This window comes from Diachasma alloeum, unplaced genomic scaffold (assembly GCF_001412515.2).
Source record: "Diachasma alloeum isolate Michigan unplaced genomic scaffold, Dall2.0 Dall_scaffold_00178, whole genome shotgun sequence".
NCBI lineage: Eukaryota > Metazoa > Arthropoda > Insecta > Hymenoptera > Braconidae > Diachasma > Diachasma alloeum.
In genome coordinates, this window is record NW_021680344.1 from 1,987,678 (window position 1) to 2,013,226 (window position 25,549).

Consider the following 25,549-nt stretch of genomic DNA (forward strand, 5'->3'; position numbering starts at 1 on the left):
ATATGACATAATCATCCTCGAATTGAAACACTCATCCCCCATTCGAGTATAAAATATACTTTATTCAAGTATATTTTATACTCACTTCAATTTTTTTTCTTTCCGGGTATATCTTAGGAGCAGTTGCCAGGGCCACTTATTTCCCCCGCAAGCATATTGCCGATGCTCCCTTTGACAGTTCACTTCCAGTACTTCACCCTCAGCCACCGGCAGGAGAACAGAGAAAAGAAAAAACAAGTCGACGGAGAAGGGGATGTTGTTGGCGAACTTCTATTTCCAGGCCGAAGAGGGGGCGAGGGGTGATATAATTAGTAATCGGATGATTTTCGCGTCAGTTACCTTCGCTTGATTCGATTTATATCAAGGATGTAATCTAATCGGCCGAATAGTCCAATGAGATAATGGATACTCAGGACTTATGATTATGTGGTGGCGTTCATTGGCTAAATGACGATAATTCAGAGATTTATTATGTCGAGGATGAACAGATTCATCATTGAACCTCATTATGACGAGGAAGAGGAAAATTATTGATGAAAATACTGCAAAGACAATGTTTTTGACGTCCATCTTAATTTCAGACGTCAGACGGAAGACAGACTAATAATAAAATAACCATAAAATCATTGTAAGATTTAAAAGTTAGACTACAAAAGTAGAAAAGCGTTTCACCGGAGGAACAAATGGGAATTTGCTCTTGTATTGCATATTGTATAGTTTTTTTTACTAATAAATTAGCACTATGCTTCCGTATAGTTGTTTTGCACATCATTTCTGTCTATCATGTATAATTCATTGTTTATTTTATTTTATTAAATTGAATAAGATTCCTTTTTAACTAATTTTGTCAGATTTTCAAATTGGTTGAATGTTATCATCATCATTATTCTTATTATCTCCTTCTTCTGCACAACCGATTGTCTTTTTTAGGGTTCTATCTCTCCCCTCAGTTCTTCGATAAAATGTTAATAGAAAAATTTTATTTATACTCTTGAATAAATTTGAAACATCACATTTGAAGAAACCATTAGAAAGCTCACTTTCAGGGATATTCATGAAAAATTCGAAATTTTCAACAATCATGATAAAAATCAANTAATCCAATTCACTGCATTCCAACACTGTATCCATTTGAGCGATGATATTGATGTTATCCACATGATGCACATATATCCAGAAATAATAATTTCCCCAGCACTGTTTACCATTCAAACACCACCAGCACTTTAAACCATCGAGTTAAAAATCACGAAAAAAAAAAAAAAAAAAAAAATCAACCCAACCAGTATAGCTATCGTAATCATCTGTTAACTTCAACTTAATGGCATTAAAACAAATATTTTAAGCTATGATTGTATTCATTTGAAGCATGATATTCAAAGATATCCCCGAATCCTGATTTTCCAAAAAAACTATTTTTTTTTTCAAAGTTTCAAATAAATCAAAATAACGATTATTGCTATCGCCTTCATTTTCGAATTCCGTCAAAAGAACATCCAAATGAATTTTTCAAGCCATCGTTCAATGAATGCAGAACATTTTTTTTAGTTATCATGAGACAACCGATTTTTGAAAAGATTCAAAAATTTAAAAAGCTAATCGAGGAATTAAAATTTAATTAATGGCGATGGATGAGGCTCAATAATACCTACATTTGAAAAAAAATTAAGTCCACCCATTTATTAGCGAATTACCTAAAAAATTGCCAAAGTACTTGGATATCCTCAATTTAAATGATGAGTTATTATTCATCAGCCCCGAATATAAATGTTCTTGTTGAACAATTCGAACAAATACCTGCAAACGTATTCTCAACATGAAATAGAAAAATGAGAGAGAAATGGCCGGAGAAAAAGCGGGCAATCGAATACGCAACGAACCTTGTGATAGAAACCTCTCGGAAAAAAATTGCACAGACGTTTACTTGCACGTTTCGCCGATAGACAGGAGCAAGTGAGAACAGTTGAAGGATGTGCACTTAGCGTGATTGGTCGGCGTTAGAGCGGAGCACGGCTCGTATACCTCGAAAACGGGGAGTTTCCTTCTCTCCTGTTGAAACGTCTATCTGTACAAACACTGAGACTGCAGACTTCCCCATTTTCTCTTTCACAAGTATTTCTGTTGGCTCGTGATGGAGTGATTGAACTCGTTTGTCATGGAAGTAACTGATAATTTTTGGATGTACTTTCAATTAATTCAGTGGTGATAATTATCACAGTGTTGTTGTTGAGATGAGGGATTATCTCGGATTGTCTGCGTAATTTATTTGAATACATAGGATAATCATTGGCTACTGGTAATTTAACCGGACAAGAGTATCCTGTGGACGGTCAATAGAATTCACATACAGATGTTAGCTTAAACCAAAATTATCGATGCAGAACCGGGGATTGTGAAGTGGGTCAGGTTTATGGAGGAGCCGGCTGTGATTCCGGAGCCAGAATCCACGGTGTATGCAGTTATAATATTCGGGATATTCATCCATGCGGAGAAGTCAGTAGTCATAGTATCGAGATTGAAACTAATGAGAAGAACAACCGGATTCCGCCCTGGTAATCGTCTAACAACCCCGAGCAAATTTTGGACCACGATGATTTGGGTTAAGCCATCCTTGATTATGGGATTCTTCTTCAATTGCACCCATTTTTTGAAGATGTTATAGTGGGAATTGGGCACTCTCTTCTGGGCCTGAAGATTTAGAGTCTTATAATTGGAGTGAACTGGTAACCAAGTTTTGTTGCTGGTTGAGAATCCAGCGCTAGTGGTATTGTCCCATTGGAATGGAGTTCGTGCCGGATCCCTCGAGTAGATTGTGTACCTGTCAGGTCCGGCGTTGCATCCAGCGGCGTCTACTGTCTCTGCATACGACATTGGTCGATTCTCCATGCCGATTTCATCGCCATTGTAGATGCCCCCAACACCATGTAACACTGCAGCTATCATGGATAACCAGTCTGACCGTCTGACGCCGAATCTCCATGATATGCGGTTCCGATCGTGATTACCCACTACTGAATTAGATGTCTTACCTGGTGGTATGGCATTCAGCTACTTATCCATCGCACGTTCAAAGTCCAATACTGTTGAACGGTTGTTCAACTCACCCATGTACATGAAGTTGAAAGGAACATTGGAGCCGTACGCGTAGAATTTTATCAAATGCTGCAGGTCGCTGTAAGCTTCTGTCAAGAAGAGTTTTTTCGTTCCATTAGTCTCATCAAGCACCTCCCTCCAGGTCTTCAACACGTCGTACGTCTCATTCTAATTATATGTTTAGATGTGTTCAAGTGTATTTGCATCCGTGTCTGGCAATCCCGTATTGGGTTTCCTTGGTTCATCGAAAAATCTGTTGTCCTCCACTAAACTTGGAATGGTGTCAATCCTGAATCCATCTAGTCCAAGCTTCAGCTAGAATCTCAGGATATTCTTCATCTCCTCGCAGAGTGCGGGGTCTCGGTAGTTGAGATCTGGCTGTCCAACTCCGAAATGATAGAGATAATACTGCTTACGCTGGTTGTTCCACTGCCAAGCAGATCCTTGGAAGTCACTAATCCAACTATTTGGTGGCTGTCTAGTTCCATTGACAATTTTTGGATACATCCAAACGTAGTACTGATCGTATGGTTTAATCCTTCGAATACTTTTCAAAAACCAAACATGCTTATCAGAGGTATGATTTGGAACAAAGTCAAGAAGCACTTTGAGATCCAAACTTTTTGCTTTGACAAGCAGCTTCAAAAAATCACTCATATTCCCGAAAGTCGGACTAATTTCCATAAAATTGGCAATATCATACCCAAAATCAACCATCAGACTCGTATAGATTGGCGAAATCCATAATCCACTGACACCGATATCAGCCAAATGCTCCAATTTACTTGCAATCCCGTTCAAATCACCAATACCATCTCCATTGCCGTCTTTGAAGCTCCTGGGGTATACTTGATAGATAAAGCTGTCCTTCCACCACTCTTCCGACTGATTCGGTGCTCCATAGCAGCATGACACTAAAGAAACTAGGAACAACAGTACCGACGCCCACAACATCTTATGAGGCACTGACATCCTAGCTGAGATAATTGACTTCTGACAGATATTTATCTCATTTGACAAAAAGAAATATTGCAATCAACAGTGTCAACAACGCGACATTCCGAGCTTCTCATTATCGCGCTGATAATATCAGTCGTTATTTGTTTCATTTTCTGTGGAATCGTGGGAAAATTTTGCTCGTGAAAAAAAGTGTTACGGAATTATGTCAACAGATAAATAATTAACTGACTCAAACGGCGATACAAGAGAGATAGACTGACCCTTAACAGTAGCTCATTTGCTTCTTTTATTCTCTCCGTCTAGAAAACTACATTCATTAGCAATCTCCCTTCAATACCTGAAAATACTTGAATGGAACGATAAACAGAATGTGGAGATATGGAGACGAATAATTACGTTAGGCAGCAATTACGAGAGTGTGATGTCTAATTGTGTGAGTGTGATGAGAGAGCCTGCATGAGCCAGAAACATCAAAGCAATCAAGAAAATACAATTGGAGGTCAATGACACTTGGAAACTGGTAATTTAGCTGTATAGTGATTATCGTTCATGACAACTCTAGGTTAGGATAGTTTCTAGTCCGAGTTATATTTGCCTGAAGCATTTTATTTTATTTATGCTTTCTAGAACTTGCGTGTAAAATACATCTCTTTCGGAATCCATCGGATACATCGCTCCACTTTTCTGTGCAGCAACAGTTGGGATGATGTTTGCAGGGAAATCCCTAGCGCTGTATACTCGAGATTTTGATCTCTTTAACTTGTCCCTTCTCCAGCGCCCCCCCCCCCACAACTGTTAAAAAATGATTAAAAATTTTGAAGACCTTGGGGTATTATAGATGAAGAGTTGTCTCTGAATATTTCTTCAATTTATTGGAATACATCGTATGTACGATCAGCGAAATACATTTAGTAAGGTTAAACCAAAATTATTGATGCAGAACCGGGGATTGTGAAGCGGGTCATGTTGATGGAGGAACCAGCTGTGATTCCGGATGCAGCGTCCGCGGTGTATACAGTCATAACATCCGGGATATTCATCCATGCAGAGAAGTCAGCGGTCATATTGCCGAGATGGAAGCTGAGAAGAAGAACAATCGGCTTCCGCCCCGGTAATCGTCTAACAACCCCGAGCACATTTTGGACCACGATGATTTGGGTTGAGCCATCCTTGACTATCGGATTCTTTTTCAATTGTACCAATTTCTTGAAGATGTTGTAGTGGGAATTTGGCACGCTCTTCTGGGCCTGGAGATTTAGAGTCTTGTAATTGGAGTGGACTGGCAACCAAGTTTTGTTGCCGGTTGAGAATCCAGCGCTAGTGGTATTGTCCCATTGGAATGGACTTCGTGCCGGATCCCTCGAGTAGGTTGTGTACCTGTCAGGTCCGGCGTTGCATCCAGCGGGGTCCACTGTCTCTGCATATGACATTGGTCGATTTTCCATGCCAATCTCATCGCCATTGTAGATGACACCAACACCAGGTAATACTGCAGCTATCATCGATAACCAGTCTGACCGTCTGACTCCGAATCTCCATGATATTCGGTTCTGATCGTGATTACCCACTACCCAATTAGGTATCTCACCTGGTGGTATGGCATTCAGATACTTGTCCATCGTACGTTTAAAGTCCAATGCTGTTGAACGGTTGTTCAGGTCACCCATGTACATGAAGTTAAAAGGTATATTGGATCCGTATGCGTAGAATTTCACCAAGTGATGTAGGTCGGTGTAAGCTTCTGTCAAGAAGAGTTTTTTCGTTCCATTGGTCCCATCAAGCACATCCCTCCATGTCTTCAACACGTCGTATGTCTCATTCTGATTATATGTGTAGATGTGTTCAAGTGTATTTGGATCTGTGTCTGGTAATCCCGTATTGGGTTTTCTTGGTTCATCCAAAAATCTGTTGTCCTCCACTAAACTTGGAATGGTGTCAATCCTGAATCCGTCTAGACCAAGCTTTAGCCAAAATCTTAGGACATTCTTCATGTCGTCGCAGAGTTCGGGGTCTCGGTAGTTGAGATCTGGCTGTCCAACTGCGAACTGATGGAGATAATACTGCTTACGTTGGTCGTTCCACTGCCAAGCGGAACCTTGGAAACTACTGAGCCAGTTATTTGGTGGCTTCCTAGTTCCATTCACCATCTTTGCATCTTTCCAAATGTAGTACTGATCGTAGGGTTTGATTCTTTGAATACTCTTCAAAAACCAGACATGCTTATCAGAGGTATGATTCGGAACAAAGTCGAGGAGCAATTTGAGACCTAAGCTCTTTGCCTTCGCAACAAGCTTAACAAAATCAGTTAAGTTTCCGAAAATGGGATCAATTTCTGTAAAATTAGCAATATCATACCCAAAGTCAACCATCGGACTCGTATAGATCGGGGAAATCCATAATCCACTGATGCCGATATCAGCCAGGTGCTCCAATTTACTTGCAATACCGTTCAAATCTCCAACTCCATCGCCGTTGCTGTCTTTGAAGCTCCTGGGATAGACTTGATAGATGAAGCTGTCCCTCCACCACTCCTCCGACTTGTTCGGCGCTCCATAGCAAAGCAATACTTGAGAGAACAGACACACAACTATCGAACCCCGCAACATTTTGCTGTGCACTGGCACTTCACCAGTGAGAGTCGACTTTTAACTGGTGTTTATCTCAATTGAAAAGAATAATTACTGCTATCGACGGTATCAACATCCGCGCTTTTTATGATACAGCCATTATCGTACTGATAATCTGAAGCATTTACGCTATTGAAAACATATATTATGGCATGATGTCAACAGATAACTAATGTTGCGGCGAGAACTCGTTGGGAGGAGAGGGGATGGATGCTAACTCCCCGTAATCGCTTACTTATAAGTGACATACTGCCATTAACTCCTCCAACCGGACACACCCCTTAAAAAGAGATCTGTTTATTCTGTGATTTTACTGAAGTTGTCGATACTTCTAAGTTACAAATAATTTTACTGAGTTTCACTGAAAAAAAAATATTTATGCGCAATCCATGCTTAAAACAATCAAATCTCAAAATTTAAACATAAAAACTCGATTATCATTTTGGGTTGTACCAAATTTGTTTTGAACAGGATAAATTTATATTGATTTATGTCATACGGCGATAAAAGTAGGTGCTTACCTACGCTCCGCGAAACGAAACGTACAGCGCCTCTAACGTCCTTTGTCGTAACTTACCAGTAGTGTGGCGGACGGGTGAACACAAAAACGTGACTGAAAGTGTGAAAAGAGTGAAAGAAATTGAAAATCGGAAAGAATCGTCTTATACCGGAAACTCAGGAGGAAATACTTTCTCCCGATATGTTCGACATAGCATTCACATAGCATTCGCAGAAAACGCCGAAAATCTGATCAAAAATGCCTAGAAACTGTACCTTAACAGCACTAGATTGTTTCAAAAAAAATTCTCCTGAATTGATCAGAAATTCTAAATTATTCATTCATTTTTTACTCATCATTCACCTTTATCATTGATAGAATTTCTCTTCCTATGTATTATTCATTATAATAATGAATTTATGAGTTGATGAAATTTCAATACATTTAAAATTGGAGTGAAGAAAAGGAATCGCCTCACAAATGAATGAAAAGGTATTTTCAGTCATTACTTTTTCACTGGTTCGCTGTAGTTAGAAATAAAATGAAGAGAGAGAAACTTCCTTATACATTTCAGTATGCGTTGAAACAGTTTCTAGAGTGAAAATGGTCCGTCGAGATATACAAGGCAAGGGAGGCCAGTCCTCAAATGTGCATTCAGCCATAATTGATCGAGGGTAGAGCAAAGTTCGTACACTCTTGAGACAGAAAATTCTTCTAAAACATTAATTCGTACCAACAGAGAAACTAAAGCTTCTGCTCTCTTTTTCTCGTGGAAGTATTTTCGCTCCCTCAAGTTGAAATATTTAGATTCATCACTTACAGTAGAGGCGATGGCGCCTTTCTGTGCCTTCCCCTCGAATTTAATTACGAAAATTATTACAGTCCAGTAAATATCGTCAAGACAAATCTCCGAAAATTTGCATACTTTATTGAACTCCATAGTACATAATCATTCGTGGAAATGGGAAATGGAATGGCATATTTAATGAAATACGGTCGATTTGTTTAAACTAAAATTATTGATGCGGATGTTGAAGCGGGTCAGGTTGACGGACGAACCGGCCGTAATTCCCGAGCCAGCATCAGCGGTGTACATAGTCATCCTGTCCAGGATGTTTATCCATGCGGATACGTCCATCACCGTATTGCCAATGTCCAGACTAATTAAAAAAACAATTGGATTGCGCCCTGGTAATCGCCTAACGACCCCCGGCACGCTGTGCATAATGATGATCTCAGTTGATCCCTCCTTCACTATTTGATTCTTCTTCAATTGCACCAATTTCTTGAAGATGTAGTAGTGCGAATGTGGCACTCTCTTCTGGGCCTGGAGATTCAGAGTCGTGTAATTGGAATGAACTGGCAACCAAGTTTTGTTGCTGGTTGAGAATCCAGTGGTATTGTCCCATTGGAATGGACTTCGTACCCTATCACTCGAGTAGATTGTGTACCTGTCAGGTCCGACGTTGCATCCTGCGGGGTCCACTGTTTCTGCATACGACATTGGTCGATTCTCCATGCCGATCTCATCGGCATTGTAGATGACAGCAACACCAGGTAACACTGCAACTATCATCGATAACCAGTCTGACCGTCTGACTCCGAATCTCCATGATATTCGGTTCTGATCGTGATTACCCACTACCCAATTAGGTGTCTTACCTAGTGATATGGCATTCAGATACTTGTCCATCCCACGTTTAAAGTCCACTGTTGATGAACGGTTGTTCAAGTCACCCATGAACATGAAGTTGAAAGGAATATTGGAGCTGTACGCGTAAATTACACCAAATACTGAAGGTCGGTGTAAGCTTCTGTCAAGAAGAGTTTTTTCGTTCCATTGGTCTCATCAAGCACATCCCTCCAGGTCTGCAGTACGTCGTACATCTCATTCTGATTCACTGTGTAGATGTATTGAAGTGTATCCGCATCTGTTTCTGGTAGACCCGTATTGGGACCTCTCGGTTTATCCAGAAATCGATTGTCTTCCACTAAATTTGGAATTGTGTCAATCCTAAATTCATCTAGTCCCAACTTCAGCCAAAATCTCAAAACATTCTTCATCTCACCGCAGAGTGCGGGGCTTCGGTAGTTGAGATCTGGGTGTCCAACTGCGAACTGGCGGAGATAATACTGCTTACGTTGCTTGTTCAACTGCCAAGCGGATCCTTGACCGATGCTTAACCAATTGTTTGGTGGTTTTCTAGTTCCATTGACCATCTTTGCATCCTTCCAAATGTAGTACCCATCGTAGGGTTTGATTCTCTGGACACTCTTCAGAAACTATGGATGCTCATCAGAGCTGTGATTTGGAACGAAATCGAGAAGCACTTTGACACCTAAAACCTTAGCTTTTGCCACGAGTTTCGCGAAATCCGTTAAGTTCCCGAAGACTGGATCTATGTCAGTAAAATTGGCGATGTCATACCCAAAATCCACCATTGGACTCGTGTAAATAGGAGATATCCATAAAGCACTGACACCGATGTCAGCTAGGTGCTCCAATTTACTCGTGATCCCGTTCAGATCTTCACTTCCATCTCCATTGCTGTCCTTGAAACTCCGCGGATAAATTTGGTAGATGGAAGAGTCCCTCCACCACTCCTCCAATGTATTCGACGCTCCATAGCAGAGGAGCATCTGAGAGACGAGACACAGGAGTATCGAACCCCTAAACATTTAGATGAGCACTAAAATTCTACAGATGGAAATCGAAATTTAACGGAAGGTTATCTGGATTAGAAAGAAGTATGGTAGTAATCCATTGCGGAATCATAATGTTTCTTATATGATATCATTATCAGGGAGATAATGCATTTTCCTATGCCACTTGATTTCAGCTTCCTCGAAAAATTTTACTGCATTGGAAAAACGCATGGCATTATGAAATAAATGATTATGACTATGTATTGTAAAGTATGGATCTATTAGATAATAAATGACTTTATTAAGGATATCCAAGTACTTTGGCCATTTTTTCTTGAGTGAAATGCTTTACTACTTTTGTAGTTATTTTTTAATGCTTTTATTATTTACAATTTGCCGGTCTGAAATTAAAACTCGACATTGAACTGTTGAAAAACATTTGAAAAATCTGAAAAAAATAAGAAAGTTTACTTTTGGAGAAAGATTAATGAAATATTTGAAACATTGCAATTTTTTAAAATTACGAGCATTTTCTACAAATAATTTATAAATAATCAATTTTCCACCATAAAACTCATTGTTGGGAATCATAACAAATATATTCATATTCACAATTTTAGCAGAAATCGATTTCATGTCTACAGAAAATAAAGTATCCGAAAGTTTCAACTATTTGAATCATTTTTTTTGTGTACAACGAATGTTCAAAAAATTATAATTTGATGCAAAATGTAATTTGAGTGACGCTGAGTATTCATGATTTTTTTTTCAAATTATTCCCACCCAGTTTAATTAACAAATTTGTTGATTGAAAATATTAACCGCCTCGTGACCCCCTCGTCACCTCTCGTGACCCCTCGAGATCCCCTCGTGAGCCTCGAGATCCCCTCGTGAGCCTCGTGACCCCCCTCGTGATAATTCAAAATTTTATGGAAAAATTAATGGGAGCTCTTAACTTCAATTCAATTTCATGTTATCAAAACGATGATAATTTAATTTAATGTCTTAATGACTGGAAAATCTCGCGGCCCTTTTCTAATCGTTTTTATTGCTCCAAGAAGAAACATTCTTTTTCTTAAATAGGAATTTCGCCATTTAAATTCTGACAGTCCACATCAAGCGAAAGTTAGAACCAAGGTTATCTTGATTACCTACAACCCTAGTTAGGAGTATAATATATACCCAACTGTGGCGTTCACTCCACGATCGATAGAATGTTTCAAACTTCTCGAAATACCGGGAATAATTAATTCCTTAGTGAATGCTATGAGTGAGGGGAAGTAAAGTGGGTATTAAAGTACACATTACATACACTTATCACTCGATAATCATTAGTCAATAACTCTTTATTTACTTATTTATTCAACATCGGAGATGAATGACTAAGGCCCAACGACATAAAATATCGTATGTCACACGGCGATAAAAGCATTATCTGGCGAATGTGATTATAAACCCAAATTTGCCAGATAATACTTTTATCGCCTGATGACATAATATACTCTTAATGAATAAAAACAATGAAAAAAAATTATTTACAAAATCCACAAACTTTATACTTCAATGATTTCCTGTACACTTCAATTTGAACAATTTTTCAGATTTTTTGTCTGCAGCAATTTTGCCGAGAAAAATTCCAACCACCCAACTAATGCAGATTTTTAAAAAGCCTCTATATTCGTAACTTATAAAATATATTCTTGAACCTAGAAATTGTTTTCTCTCCGGTTATACCAAAATAACGGGCGCCGCTGGTGGAATTCTGAAAGTGCTCGCGTCAACCACGACACTAACGTCCAAAAAATTTACCAGGCGAACTACCGGAGAAACATCTGGAAGTTGTCTCACAACTCCAAGTATATTGTTCTTCGCCAAGATAGCTTCATCCGTCCATTCTTCATTACCGGCAACTTCTTCAAGCCGACCAGCTTCTTAAAAACAGCGGAGTGCGATATGTCAGTCATTTTCTGTTTCAGCAGGATTAAACTTTTGTAGTTGGCATTGACAGGAAGTCAAGTTCTATTACTCGTGGAGAATCCCGCTCTAATCATACCGTCCCACTGATAGAGTCCTCTCCGAGTCCCGTGAGTACTGCGAAAACTTGTTAGGACCGGCGTTACAACCGGCTGGATCGATCGTTTGATAGCACGTTAATGCCGCATCCTTCATGCCAATTTCATCGTTATTGTAGATGATTCCCACACCCGGTAAAACAGCAGCGAGCATTGAAAGCTAACCGGCTCTTTTCGGTCCGAATCTGGACGCAGCGCGATGTTTATCTTGATTTACAACAACCCAATTAGCGACGTAACTACCGCTAGGCATGCTGTTCAATTAGCGATCAATGTTCTTTTTAAAATCTGTATTCTTTGACAAGCCAGTCAAATTCGTTATGAACATGGAATTCATGGGAATACCTCCGGCCTCATAATACTTCATCGCTAACGGGATCGTTGTGTAAGCCTCTGTCAACAGAATCTCCTTCCCACCTTTGAGCGCGTCGACTGATTTCCTCCAAGACTTCAGGACTTCGTCGACTTCCGGCAGATCCCGGGTGTAAATATGCTCGAGATTACCTGAGTCCATGGGGGGTAGACCGATATACAGGATCAGCTCCACGAGCGATCCAAAAAAGGCAAGACGTTCTCCATCTCCTTCTTCAGGGCAGCACTTCGGTAATTGAGATCGAGTTATCCAACCGCTGATTGGTGGAGGTAGTACTGACCTCTTTGAGCATTCCACTTCCAAACGGAGCCTTGCAAGCTGCTCAGCCATTTGTTGGGCGGCTGTCTGGTGCCATTAACTATCTTGCCATCGTTCCAAACGTAATATTCACCGTAAGGTTGATCCTCTGAATGCTTTTCTGAAACCAAGGATGCTTATCTGAGCTGTGGTTCGGGACAAAATCTAGTACTAGCTTCAAGCCGAGAGCCTTCGCCTTCGCCGTGAGGTCTCAAAATCCTTCAGCGTTTCGAATATGGGATCAATATCCGTGAAGTTCGCGATGTCGTATTCAAAATTCACCATAGGACTCACGAATATCGGAGATAACCAAGCGGCGCTCTCACCGATATCAGCCAGGTGCTCTAATTGATTATGCCGTTCACATCTTCAATACCATCACCATTGCTATCCTTGAAACTTCTCGAGTAAATTTGATAGATAAAGGTATCTTTCCACCAGTCGCCAAATACATCAGCAGCGAGAGTACTGCAGAGTGCCTCGAGGAAGAACAATAGCAACTTTGGTTCATGTAACATTGTTATCTATTATACCATGATGGCTTTGGAAGATCGCTGTCTTGTATGTTGAATTGAGGAAAAAAATAGATGTGAATTTGCAGACACTCGAGTCGAGACTTACAGAATACAGAAATGGATATCGCTTGATTGGTTATCATGATCTGAGATAAGTGGTTCCTTGTTTACGGTATTAAGGAAAGACCTGAGTCGACAGGAGTAATGTCTTGCGGGCGAGAGGTAATTATTTGCTGTAACTATTTATGAGGGTGAAACTATTTATTTATTGACGTGCAAGCTCCATTGCAATAATTCTCGCTAGTCTAAATACAGTATTCTTAATCTCTTGCAATAAATTTGGGAAAGTTAATGGAGAATAACGGAAGCAGCTCCTGGTAGAGTCAAATTCGTCGTTTTCAACTCAGCATCATTAGGAATCTTCGATTCAACACTTGCTGCATAAACCCTCAGTGTCTGAGGGATGTTCAACCAAGCAGCGGCATCAACGGTCACTGGTGTATCTAAAAAGTTGATAAGTAGCACGACTGGTGATGAATCCGGCAGTCTGCGGACAACCGATAGAACATTTTCTGTGACGAGAATGACTTCCGAGGATCCGTTACTGATGACTGGGAGCTTCTTAGCAGCGACAAGCTTTTTGAAAACCGAGTAATGAGATGTCGGGTCTGCCTTCTCAGCCTCGAGATTCAAAGTTTTGTAGTTGGAGTTCACGGGTAACCAAGTAGTGGGGGAGGTGGAGAAGCCAGCGCTCGTTGAGTTGTCCCATTGGAAAGGGGTTCTCTCCGGATCGCGAGTGACTTGTGCGTAACGGTCGGGACCTGCACTGCAGCCTTGCGTGTCTATAGTGTCCTTCCAGGATATCGGGGTGTCTTCCATGCCGATTTCATCTCCATTGTAGAGGACACCAATGCCTGGCAAGATCGACGCCAGCATTCCGATCTGATCAGCCCGCTGGATACCGTATCTGGTGGAGGTACGTCTGTTGTCGTGGTTGTCCACTACCCAATTGGCTACGTAATCGCCCTTGGGCATGTTATTGGTCCATTCATCGATATTGCGCTTGAAGTCAAGAGCTTTGGACTGGTTATTCAAACCAACCACGAACATGAAGTTGAAGGGCACATTGGAACCGTATTCGTAGTACTTCGTTTGCAATGGCAGACTGGTGTAAACTTCCGTCAACAGAATCTTCTTCAGTCCTCTCTGGGCGTCCAGAAGATCCCGCCAAGTCTGCAAGAGATCGTACGTCTCTTGAAGATCTTTCGTGTAAATGGGAGCAAGCCTGTTGGGATCATCAGCCGGCAATGCATCATTCACGACTGGATTATCTCGAAATTCTGGGTCTTCGTACACGTAGTTCAACGAGTCAATCCGGAAACCATCGATGCCACGTGCCACCCAAAAAAGCATGGCATCTTCCATTTCCTTTCGTAGTGCTGCACTCCGGAAGTTGAGATCTGGCTGACCCACCGCGAATTGATGGAGGTAATATTGCTGACGGTGTTCGTTCCACTCCCAAGCTGATCCTAGGAAGATACTCAGCCAATTATTCGGGGGCTGTCTCGTTCCGTTGATGATCCTGGCATCTTTCCAGATGTAGTACTCGTCGTAGGGCTTGATACCTTGGATACTCTTGACGAACCACGGGTGCTTGTCTGAACTGTGGTTCGGGACCCAATCGAGGATGACCTTGATGTTCCGTGTATGGGCCTCAGCTGTTAATATCGTTAGATCAGTAAGATTTCCGAAAAGCGGATCTATGTCCGTAAAGTTTGCAATGTCGTAGCCGAAGTCCACCATGGGGCTCGTGAAAATTGGTGAGAGCCACAATCCACTGACACCCAAGTCTTCCAGGTGATCTAACTTTGATGTGATACCGTTCAAATCACCTATCCCATCACCGTCGCTGTCTTTCCAGCTTCGCGGGTAGATTTGGTAGATGAAGGAATCCCTCCACCACTCCTCAACCGCACCGGCAGGTGGAGGAGGAGGTTGGGGAGCACTGAGTGCTCCGATAATTGCGCAAACTAGGACAGACTCCCGTAACATGATTAGAACGTCTGCAGGTATCATAGATATTTCGTTCCTTATATATTCGGATCGATAGGCAGTAACGTAATAGCGTTAACAATGTAAGAATCACCCAAGTGGTATGATGATGATAAACGATGACTGTTCTCGTTTTGAGAGAAGCTAATGACTCAGAAATACGTCAATTTAACTGTGCTATCATCATATTGCGAGTCAGATACATGCACATTCGATTGTTCTCTCAAGAGAGCAGATACACCTGCGTTTATTATTCCGGGAAACGACAGAAGAGAAAAGGAGAGATGAAAAGGTTTTCGTTTATTCATTACTATTCACATCCATTTCACGATGTGCATGGAATTTACATAAGAATTACGGAGACAGCTGGTGTCAGACCAAACGACGAAGTATTGATCGTCATTCGTTCCGGGTAGGAGGACTGAGAACTTGAAACATAAACAGTCATTTTGGTTAGTATATTCAGATGGTGGGAAGCGTTGAAAACAACTCCTCCATCCGTAAAATTAATTAGAAGTACAATGGGTTAAGTGCCAGGAACTCCAGGCATTTTTTTCAAATTTACAAGTTTCTTGAATATTTAGTAATGAGAGTGGGGAGTAGCTTTTTGCGCGGCTAAATTAAGTGTCCGATAATTTGAATTGACCGGCAACCAGGTAGTTTTACTAGTCGAGAATCCCGCGTTAGTTGAATTATCCCACTGGAAGGGCGGTCTCGCCGGATCCCTCGACGTGACATTATAATCATCCGGTCCCGCGTTGCATTCAATCGGGTCAACAGTTTCATTATACGAAAGCCATGTGTTCTCCATCCCAATTTCATCGCCGTAATACACCACATCGACACCTGGAAGAACTGCTGTGACCATTGTTAATTGATCGGCTCTTCTTGTTCCGAATCGCGCGCTCACTCGGTTATTATCATGATTATCCACCATCCAATTCGAACTGTAATTTCCCTTGGGCATGAACGCCAGCCATGTTTCGATTTCTTGTTTGAAATCCGTCGGAGAGGAGCGATTATTGAAGCCTGTGATGAACATGAAGTTGAAGGCTACATCCGCTCCGTATTCGTAGTACTTCATGGAGTGGTTGAGATCGTCCAAGGTTGTGTATGATTCTGTTAATATGATCTTTTTGGTTCCGTTCATGGCGTCCAAATGATTCCGCCAACTCCGCAATAACTCGTAAGTTTCGTTCTGATTTCTCGTGTAGACGTGATCGAGGGTATCAGAGGGATCAGCAGGGAGTCCAGTATTTGGCTTGACAGGTTCATGCAGGAATCTGATATCCTCGAAGGCGTGAATGATAGCGTCGACGCGAAATCCACCTACTCCTCGCCTTGTCCAAAACGTCAAGACCTCCTTCATCTCTTGTCTCAATGCAGAACTGCGGAAATTGAGATCTGGTTGGAAGAAGCTGAACTGGTGAAGGTAATATTTGCTGACGTACCTCGTTCCACGTCCCAGCAGGGCCTCTGGTGATGCTCATCCAATTGTTCGGCGGACGCCTGGTGCCATTGACGAAGGTTGCGTTCCTCCATACGTAGTAGTTGTCATATGAGGCGATTTTTTAGATACTGTTTTGGAACCAGGGGTGCTTGTCAGAACTGTGATTAGGAACAAAATCCTGGATTACTTTCAGATTTAGTGACTTTGCTTTGGTAATGAGTTTCGAAAAGTCGTCGAGGGTTCCGAATATTGGGTCGATATCGGTGAAATTGGAGATGTCATATCCAAAGTCAGACATGGGGCTCTTGAAGAACGGGGATATCCAAAACGCACTTACGGTCAAGTCCACCAATTGCTCTAGTTTACTTGTTATTCCGTTGATGTCGCCGATCCCATCGACATTACTGTCCTTGAAGCTTCTGGGGTAGACTTGGTAAATGAAGATGTCCCTCCACCATTCCTCGGATGGAGCAGATGATGCTGACAGAAATAATCCTAGCAAGAACGTAATCTTCAACATGGTACGAGTTTCTTCTTTCAGTGCTAGGTTGATACTGCATATCACTCAGTAATCAATTAACTACTAGCAATGGGAAAAAGTATAATCAAGGATAAACAACTCATGCCCGCGAACTGATAAAACTAACTTATCTTGAACACAAATAATATCTAGAAAAAGAATAAAACGGCTTGAAACTGATGTTTGAGTTCGTGTATTTACAAAATTGGATAAGGATTTGGTTCGGAAAGCCGAAAGAAAGGAGAGAAAATAATCGCTGCGATATAGCACATTTTATTCAACAAAATTATAACTACTGAATTCAATCAAAAGATGATCTAACATGAACAAAAAATCTCCAGTCTTCAACCCATGAGGATCACGGAGGCTCCAGGCGGAAGCAGGATCTCCGTCGTATCCATCACCACTCCGGTTGGAATGCCTGATCGCACACTCGCAGCGAAGACCGTCATCTCCTCCGGAATGTTCATCCACGTTCTGGCATCGATGACAAGTGGATAGGATTCGAAATTCATCAACAGCACCACCGGCGAGACATCTGGTAATTTTCTCACAACGCCCAAGATCTCGTAGCCAACGAGAATCACCTGCACCTCGCCGTTATCCATAATCGGCATTTTCTTGAGAGCAACGAGTTTCTTGAAGAGTGAGTAATGAGAGAAGGGGTCCGTCTTCTGGGCCGCCAAGTTAAGCGTCTTGTAATTCGGATGAACAGGCAGCCATGTTTTGTTGTTGACGGAAAATCCTGCGCTGGTGGTGTTGTCCCACTGGTATGGCGTCCTCTCGGGGTCTCTAGACTTCAGCTGATACCTCTGCGGCCCCGCATTACATCCTGCAGGATCAATAGTCTCCTTGAAAGTCATATTGCGATCCTCCATGCCGATCTCATCACCGTAGTAGATGATTCCCGTTCCAGGTAAGACAGCAGTTAACATCAGAAATCCATCCGCTCGCTTCCGGCCATATCGAGTGACCACCCTGTGCTGATCGTGATTACCCACGATCCAGTTCGGCGAGTGGCTCTTCGGTACGTTGTTGATCCATGCATCAATATTCCGTTTGAAGTCCCTTGTCGTGGATCTGTTGTCAAGTGGTGTTATGAACATGAAGTTCATGGGAATGTTCGACCCAGCGTCGTAGTACTGCATCGTCAATGGCATGTTTGTGTAAGCTTCCGTCAACAGAATCTTAGTCTCCTTATCCTTCTTGCTGTGGGTATCCAATACCTTTCTCCAGGTCTTCAACAACGTGTAAGTTTCCTCTTGATCTCTCGAGTAGATGTGATCCAATCTATCGTAATCGTCAGCAGGCAGGTCTGGTTTCCAAAGTTCGGGCTCGTCGGGATACTCAATGTCCTCAAATAGGTAATTGATGGCGTCAATGCGGAATCCATCGACCCCATGGTCCAACCAGAAAGTCAAAGCAGCTTCGATCTCCGTAATCACCGCCGAATTGTGGTAATTCAAATCTGGCTGGCCGGTTGCGAACTGGTGCAAGTAATACTGACCTCTCTCAGCGTTGAATTTCCAAGCCGAGCCCCCGAAAACACTCAGCCAATTGTTCGGAGGGTAAGTGGTGCCATTCACCAGCTTTCCATCCATCCATACGTAATAGTCGGCGTACGGCTTAACTCTCTTCACACTATTCAGGAACCAGGGATGCTTGTCGGACGTGTGATTCGGCACAAAATCGAGGATTACCTTGAGCCCAAGGGCCTTAGCTTTTGCTGTAAGATTCGCAAAGTCCATTATGGTGCCAAATGTAGGGTCGACATCCGTGAAGTTCGATACATCGTATCCAAAGTCAGCCATCGGGCTCACGTAGATCGGCGATATCCATATTGCACTCACGTTCAGGTCAACAAAGTGCTGCAGCTTACTTGTGATTCCTTTCAGGTCGCCCACACCGTCCCCATCACTGTCCATGAAACTACGTGGGTAGATTTGGTAGATGAATGCGTCCTTCCACCATTCTTTAGTTTTGCTTGCCCCAGCTATCTGCTGGACAAAGATAACTAGCAATGCCAATGACAACACACGTAATGACATCTTTGATGTACTGTGGGCTTGTCCTGCTATTCGATTCCTTATATTGATGCCGCAGGGGTAAGTAATGATATGGGACATGGTCAACTAGACTCGTAAACAAGTCGAGTGGTTGGGAGTTAAAGTGTGTCAATTCATTGTTGAAGATAACGTGAATAAATTCTCGGAACTTTGCCCGCGATCCTCACGCGCGATTGATTGCAACATCCTTGATTTCAAATTATTGACTATCCCATCATTTTTTCATTTTTCCGTGGGCTGTCGAAATGACTCTCTACTTTAATGTAATCGATAATATACGACGTATGAAAGAATTCAGTGGAAAAACTGAGCGAATTCGCTAGAAAATTCTATTGGGATTCTACTAAAATTCTAGGGAATTCTCGTCAAAATTCTATTTGCTTTTTGCACTGATTCTATAAGATATTTGATAGGAAAAAATCAATAGATTCCGATTTTTTTGTGAGAATATAAGGATTAAAAAGTGGACGTTAAAAATGAAGGTCGGAATATTAAATTCAAAAGCTTACGGCCTGAGAATGTAAAGGTGAAGGAATGAGGGTCAGATTGGTAGGGTTAAGAAAAGAGGGTCCGAATATGAGGATCAAAAAATTAGGGTCAGAATATAAAAATTGAAAAAAATGGGTGTCAGGCAATGAGGGTCATATAAGTGCTAAAAACTGTGATCAAGCATAATATATGACTTATATTTAGACCGTCATTGCATGGCCCACATTTTTTACTTTTATATTCTGACCCTCATATTCTAACCCTCATTTTTTAACCTCTTAACTTTTTGACCCTTATATTCTGGCACTTACTGCCTGATCCTTATAGTACACTTAAGAGGGCTTGCTACAACATTGACAACATTGACAAAAATCATCTTCGAATTGAAATACCCATACAAATTGATGTTTTTTTCCCTGCCGCAAAAAATAACGGTCACATGCCTTCTGTATAGGTTCGATACGCTCGAACCCCTCCTTATTTATTCGTCAATAAAATTCCGTGAGATTTCAGTGCAAACAAGTTAGAATATTTCAACAATTGCGATGATGTGAAAATCTCATTTGAAATTAATTCTCAAGTCTCTGCGTAAATCATAAAAGAAAAACGAAAACGGGAAGGATTGAAACCTTGTTTACAATTAATTGTTCAAGATAACGTGAATGAATTCTCGGTACGTTTCCCTCGCCCCTCACGTTCCACTGATTGCAACACCCTTGATTTCAAGTTATCGCCAATCCCCTCACCTCCATCATTTTTCCATACTGAAGCCCTCGAAACGAATCTCCACTCGAATACAATCGACAACATTTCAGTTTCACCTTTTTATTTCAACCCCACTCCTGCTCACTCCAGCGTGCTCGACACGCTCAGCAAACATCCGTCCATTTTCCGATGGCTGTAAAAAACGGAGTTTGCTCTCGAAAATCACAGTTCGTGTCAGAAAGTGGAGGGTGGAAGGAGCTCTTTGTAAATCCGTTTTCCTGGAGAAACTCTCGTCAAAGAAAATTCCCAGAAAAGTTGGAGAATCAGGGAGAATGCCAGCCATGTTGAGAGGCTCTTTGATGTAAAATCGTAAGCGTCGGCTACGTAACTCTGGAGTTCAGAAACTACTTGCAAGAGCTGGTAACGCATTTGCGAATGAGTTCCAACTAACCGCACGTAATTTGTCTCCGGTTTATGAGTTTGGAAACAGTGGGTATGTTAGTGGTGTGTCGCGTGCTTGTTGCGGTTCATGCGCACCACCCCTTTAGCGATATCGCTGTTGCCTAATTATGCAGGTCGAGACGCGATTGCCACTTTTCCTTCGGCCGGGGGAAAATTTCTTACGCAAGAACGGGACTGCTCACGGGAGGAAGAAACAAATAGGAAATTGCTCTTGTATTGCATATAGTGTACTTATTACCACTAATAAATTAGTAATATGCTTCCGAATGGTTAATTTGCACATCATGTCCATCTATCATACATAATTCATTGTTTATTTCATTTTATTAAATTGATAAAATTTCTTTTCAATTAATTTTGTCAGATTTTCTACTTAGTGGAATGTTATCATCATCACTATTCTTATTATCCCTTTCTTCTATAGAACCGATTGTCTTTTGTACGGATCTCTTCCCTCAGCCCTTCGATAAAATGTTAATAGAAAAATTTTATTTATACGTACTTGAATGAATTTGAAACATCACATTTGAAGAAACCATCAGAAAGCTCTCTTTTAGGGAAATTCATGAAAAATTCGAAATTTTCAACAATTATCATGAAAATCAAATCAACCATGGTAGCTATCATAATCATCTTTTAGCTTCAACTCAATGGCATTAAACCATACATTTTAAGCTATGATTGAATTCATTTAAAGCATGATATTCAAAGATATCTCCGGAATTCTGATTTTCAAAAAATAACAAATATTTACAAATTTTCAAATAAATCAAAATAACAATTATTGCTATCGCCTTCATCTTCGAACTCCGTCAAAAGCAAATCCAAACAAATTTTTTAACCCATCATTCAATTAATTCAGAATATTTTCTTTAGCTACCGTGGGCCAACCAGTTTTCGAAATAATTCTAAAATTAAAACAACTAATCGATGAATTAAATTTTAATTAATGGCAATTGATAGGCTCAGCAATACCTACATTTGAAGAAAAAAAAAGATTCAATTCCATCTATTCATTAGCGAACAATTCAAGAAAAACTTTGTTACCTTGGCGGGGCGGGAGGGGGGGAGGAGGGAAAATATGTTGTAATTGGAGAGGCATTTTTATGGCTGAAAATTTCAGTGATAGATTTGTCACCCGAATCCTGTTGGGCAAATATTGACTTTCATTTTCTGCCTGAAAAATCTAAGCGCTTCATTCTGGGAGTTAAATTAACGTCAGAATGAAGTAAGTTAGCTCAGAGCAATTTACGAGGGCAATTAATTTTCGCGAAGATTTATGGAGTTTTGGTACTGGTGGAGAGAGCGACTCAACGCTTTTCTGCTTTTATTTACAGTTTCCTTCATGTTGATCTTGTTCATGGGATTTGACGTTGATGGCACGGAATTGGAAAATTTCTCATCGAAAAAATTGATATTGAAAGAACTGTCTCTTTGAAATTATTTAGTTTTGTCAACAACACAGTTTTCGGCAAGAAAATTGCACTTTCCTTTTAAAATTATCATTTGCTTCATGAAAATTATAAGTGTTCATTGGACAAAGATACACACTACGCAATAACATTGACTTGATAAAACCGGAGCCTCATATAATTCTCTGTAGAACGAATGTATTTACCCGAAAGACATATAAATGTCTCACGAGAACAATTACTACAACGAAAATTATCATATTTGGTGGAAACTTTCTTTTTTGTCCACAAGTAAATTGATTCAACACGACAAAAAATCTCTCCATGGGAACATATAGTTTTTCGGCAGAACTAATTTTTTCTCTCAGTGTGACACATGAATTGTTGTAAAAAAATTGCTCCATGTGGTATGGCTGACAACTCGAGGATAAAAAAAAATCATTCCATTCCATATCCATCAAACGAAACATCTGAAATCTTTGGTTTAATGACATAAAAGTTCTTGAAATAATATTCCCAATTCAGGAATCTCTCTTTCCGTTATATAAGTGCGCCAGAATATCAAGAGAAAATTGAAACTGCGGAACACGGGAGTCTGCTTTTACATCCATATATGTCACCCAAAAATAAAAAAAATTAAATGTTGGAATCCGCCTCAGTATCACAGACCATAACTCATCGTGAATAGGATGAGTTTGAGAGAAGCCGGCGAACCTGTGTAGTCTTTACGCACCGCATTCCACTGCGGATGGTGAAACCCTTTGAAAGCACCGGCACTACAACGACAGAGCACTTCTCTCCAGTGAAAGCATCCGCAACTGTATACAACGAAATCAGAGATGCGGATTTTAACCAGAATACTCCGGCAAAGCCAGTCTGAATTCTTGGGGGAATCAACCCCCGATAATGACATTTAGCCCATGCAGTTTTGACTAATAACACAGAAACAAAATATACTTGAGTTGAGTATATTTTATACCAGAATCAAGTATATGCATAAACCTGATTCAAGTATATTTTATACTCGAATGGAGGATAGGTGTTTCAATTCGAGGATGATTATTTTGTGTCAGCCCGGGTTGTACCAAGCGCTCTCAAGTGTATTATAAGGGTCAGACACTAAGTGTGAGAATATAAGGGTCAAAAAGTATAGGTTAAAAAATGAGGGTCAGAATATTAACGTCAAAAACTGAGGGTCTGAATGTAAAGGTGAAGGAAAGAGGGTCATAATGTTAGGGATAAAAAAAGAGGGTCAGAATATTAGGATCAAAAAATTAGGATTAGAATATAAAATTAAAAGAAGTGGGTGTCAGGCAATGAAGGTCATATAATGGCTAAAAACGGTGATCAAGCAACCCGGCCTGATACAAAACAATCATCTTCGAATTTAAATACCCATCCCTCAATTGAATATAAAATATACTTGCATCAAGTATATTTTATCCTCAATTCAGATATATTTTTTTCCATGAATCCAATTTATGTTGCTGTGGTCGATAAACCGCGCAAAAAAAATACATTCGAAAAGCCAAAATATTAAATTATGTCATAAGGCCAATAGGGGTGTGGGCGGAAGCGCAGAAGTTTGGCCAGGGGGCGAAGCTCCCCCACCCCCTTCTCTGACGAAAAACCAAATACACAACAGAGAAAAAAATAGATAAAAGACAACAACTTGCACATTTTGTCAATTTAAAATAAAACAACAATAATCTAGCACTTTCTTGAAAAATAATCTACTTAATTTCTATCGAAGCTTTCTGAGTCTATTGGAGTTCTGTAAAGATTCTATAAAATAATTCTATTGATTTTTTGCATCATTTCTGTTCAAGATTATGTAACTTTACCATATCACATTTTTAAACAACAATTCTCATCAACCTTGAAAAAAACCAATATTTTCTATTGTTTCACTTCACCCGTCATTCAAATAATTTGATAATGTCCATATCGGACATAACATTTTTATTTCTTACTTCTGATTTTTTTCCATTTTTCCTAGATTTTAATCTTCTCCCTAGCCTCGAAATGTTGATTTCCCCATAAGACTGCATTAGTTTTGCACTTCTGAATTAATAATTATCAATAATACCAGCCAGCCGACCAAACACAAACTCCTCCAGAATGTTCCTAGTCCCATTGACTTTCCTTCAGAATTCATTTTAGATTTTAATCTTCAAAATTCAACTTATGTTTATATTTAAAAAAAAAAACATTATCTCTATCATCCACACGATATGTAAACTTCCCCCCTCGGTTCTGAGGCTTTTCCCTCCATAAAAAATCGACCGAAAAATAATAAAAAACCTATATCTTATCCATCCATCAGCGTAAACATGCCTCTGGTTAATGGAAAAGATATTGCGTGTGTACCGTTCGAAGGCTCCGTAAACCCGCGTAATCTCGATTTAATATTTTTACGAATGACTTCCACAGAAATCAAACAGATAATAATTCAATCGCCTTTGAGAGCGCCTTCTCGCGCAGATTTGCATGGCCCTTTTGTTTATAATTCATGAAACACCGAATTTAGTTCAACGGAATTCATGATTTTCCAACAATAGCCCCGGACTCCGTCATTTCTCAAACAAAAAGCCTCCTTTTAACTCTTAACATTTACGTTCTCTTCCTCTCCCATTTCCCGGAAAATTCTCTTTAATCGCTTTTCTAGACAGGCGTTGAATGCTTTTCTGAGAAATTCTCCTCTCACGAAGAGCTGACCCAATTCTCATTTCTCAAATGGAGTCAAACACAGTGGAAGGTAAATAAAAAGCCTGAAAATTTAATTCTCCCACTGATTTTGTTGAGATTTCAATGCAATTTCTCTTTCCACCGAACCGCAGGCTCGTTTAATCCAGAAATAATTCAATCTTTCTCACCACTTCGACACGCTCTGGGCATTCTCCGGCAAGAGTTGGGACAATCGATTGCAGTTGAAATGAATCGAATACGTTTCGCCACTAGGTGCCCGATATAACAGAAGAAAAAAATCTGTTAATTCCGGGATTTCATTCTAGTGCCGTTCGGATTTTTTCCCCCTTCGGCCTTTGTTTCGGGGTCTGGGTTTATTTTTGGACGGAGGGCGCGAGCGCTCGCTGGAAATGGGTAATTAATTAATTGGATTTTTTCCGGTGGCGAGACGTGGCTACTATTCAAGTTCTTTTGGGGGCCTTTGTTTCATTCTTTTCCGACTGTGGCAGACCCACTTACCAGTCTGCGCATAAATCACAGGTGCGCGCGCGGGCGGAATATAAATCATAGTCGCCAGTCGGTCTCACTTTGCAGCTGGGATGAAGAAGTGGAAAATGAGGGGC

General features: G+C 40.6%; 7 pseudogenes; all 7 read right to left on the reverse strand.

Moving 5' to 3' along the window:
- Nucleotides 1-2,217: 2,217 nt before the first annotated feature.
- LOC107038324 lies at nucleotides 2,218-4,047 on the reverse strand (annotated as a pseudogene).
- An 855-nt stretch (nucleotides 4,048-4,902) lies between these two features.
- On the reverse strand, nucleotides 4,903-6,695 carry LOC107040450 (annotated as a pseudogene).
- A 1,466-nt stretch (nucleotides 6,696-8,161) lies between these two features.
- LOC107038330 lies at nucleotides 8,162-9,858 on the reverse strand (annotated as a pseudogene).
- A 1,543-nt stretch (nucleotides 9,859-11,401) lies between these two features.
- On the reverse strand, nucleotides 11,402-13,085 carry LOC107038336 (annotated as a pseudogene).
- Nucleotides 13,086-13,324: 239 nt separating this feature from the next.
- On the reverse strand, nucleotides 13,325-15,161 carry LOC107040442 (annotated as a pseudogene).
- Nucleotides 15,162-15,419: 258 nt separating this feature from the next.
- On the reverse strand, nucleotides 15,420-17,112 carry LOC107038825 (annotated as a pseudogene).
- A 244-nt stretch (nucleotides 17,113-17,356) lies between these two features.
- Nucleotides 17,357-19,180, reverse strand: LOC107038551 (annotated as a pseudogene).
- Nucleotides 19,181-25,549: the final 6,369 nt, after the last annotated feature.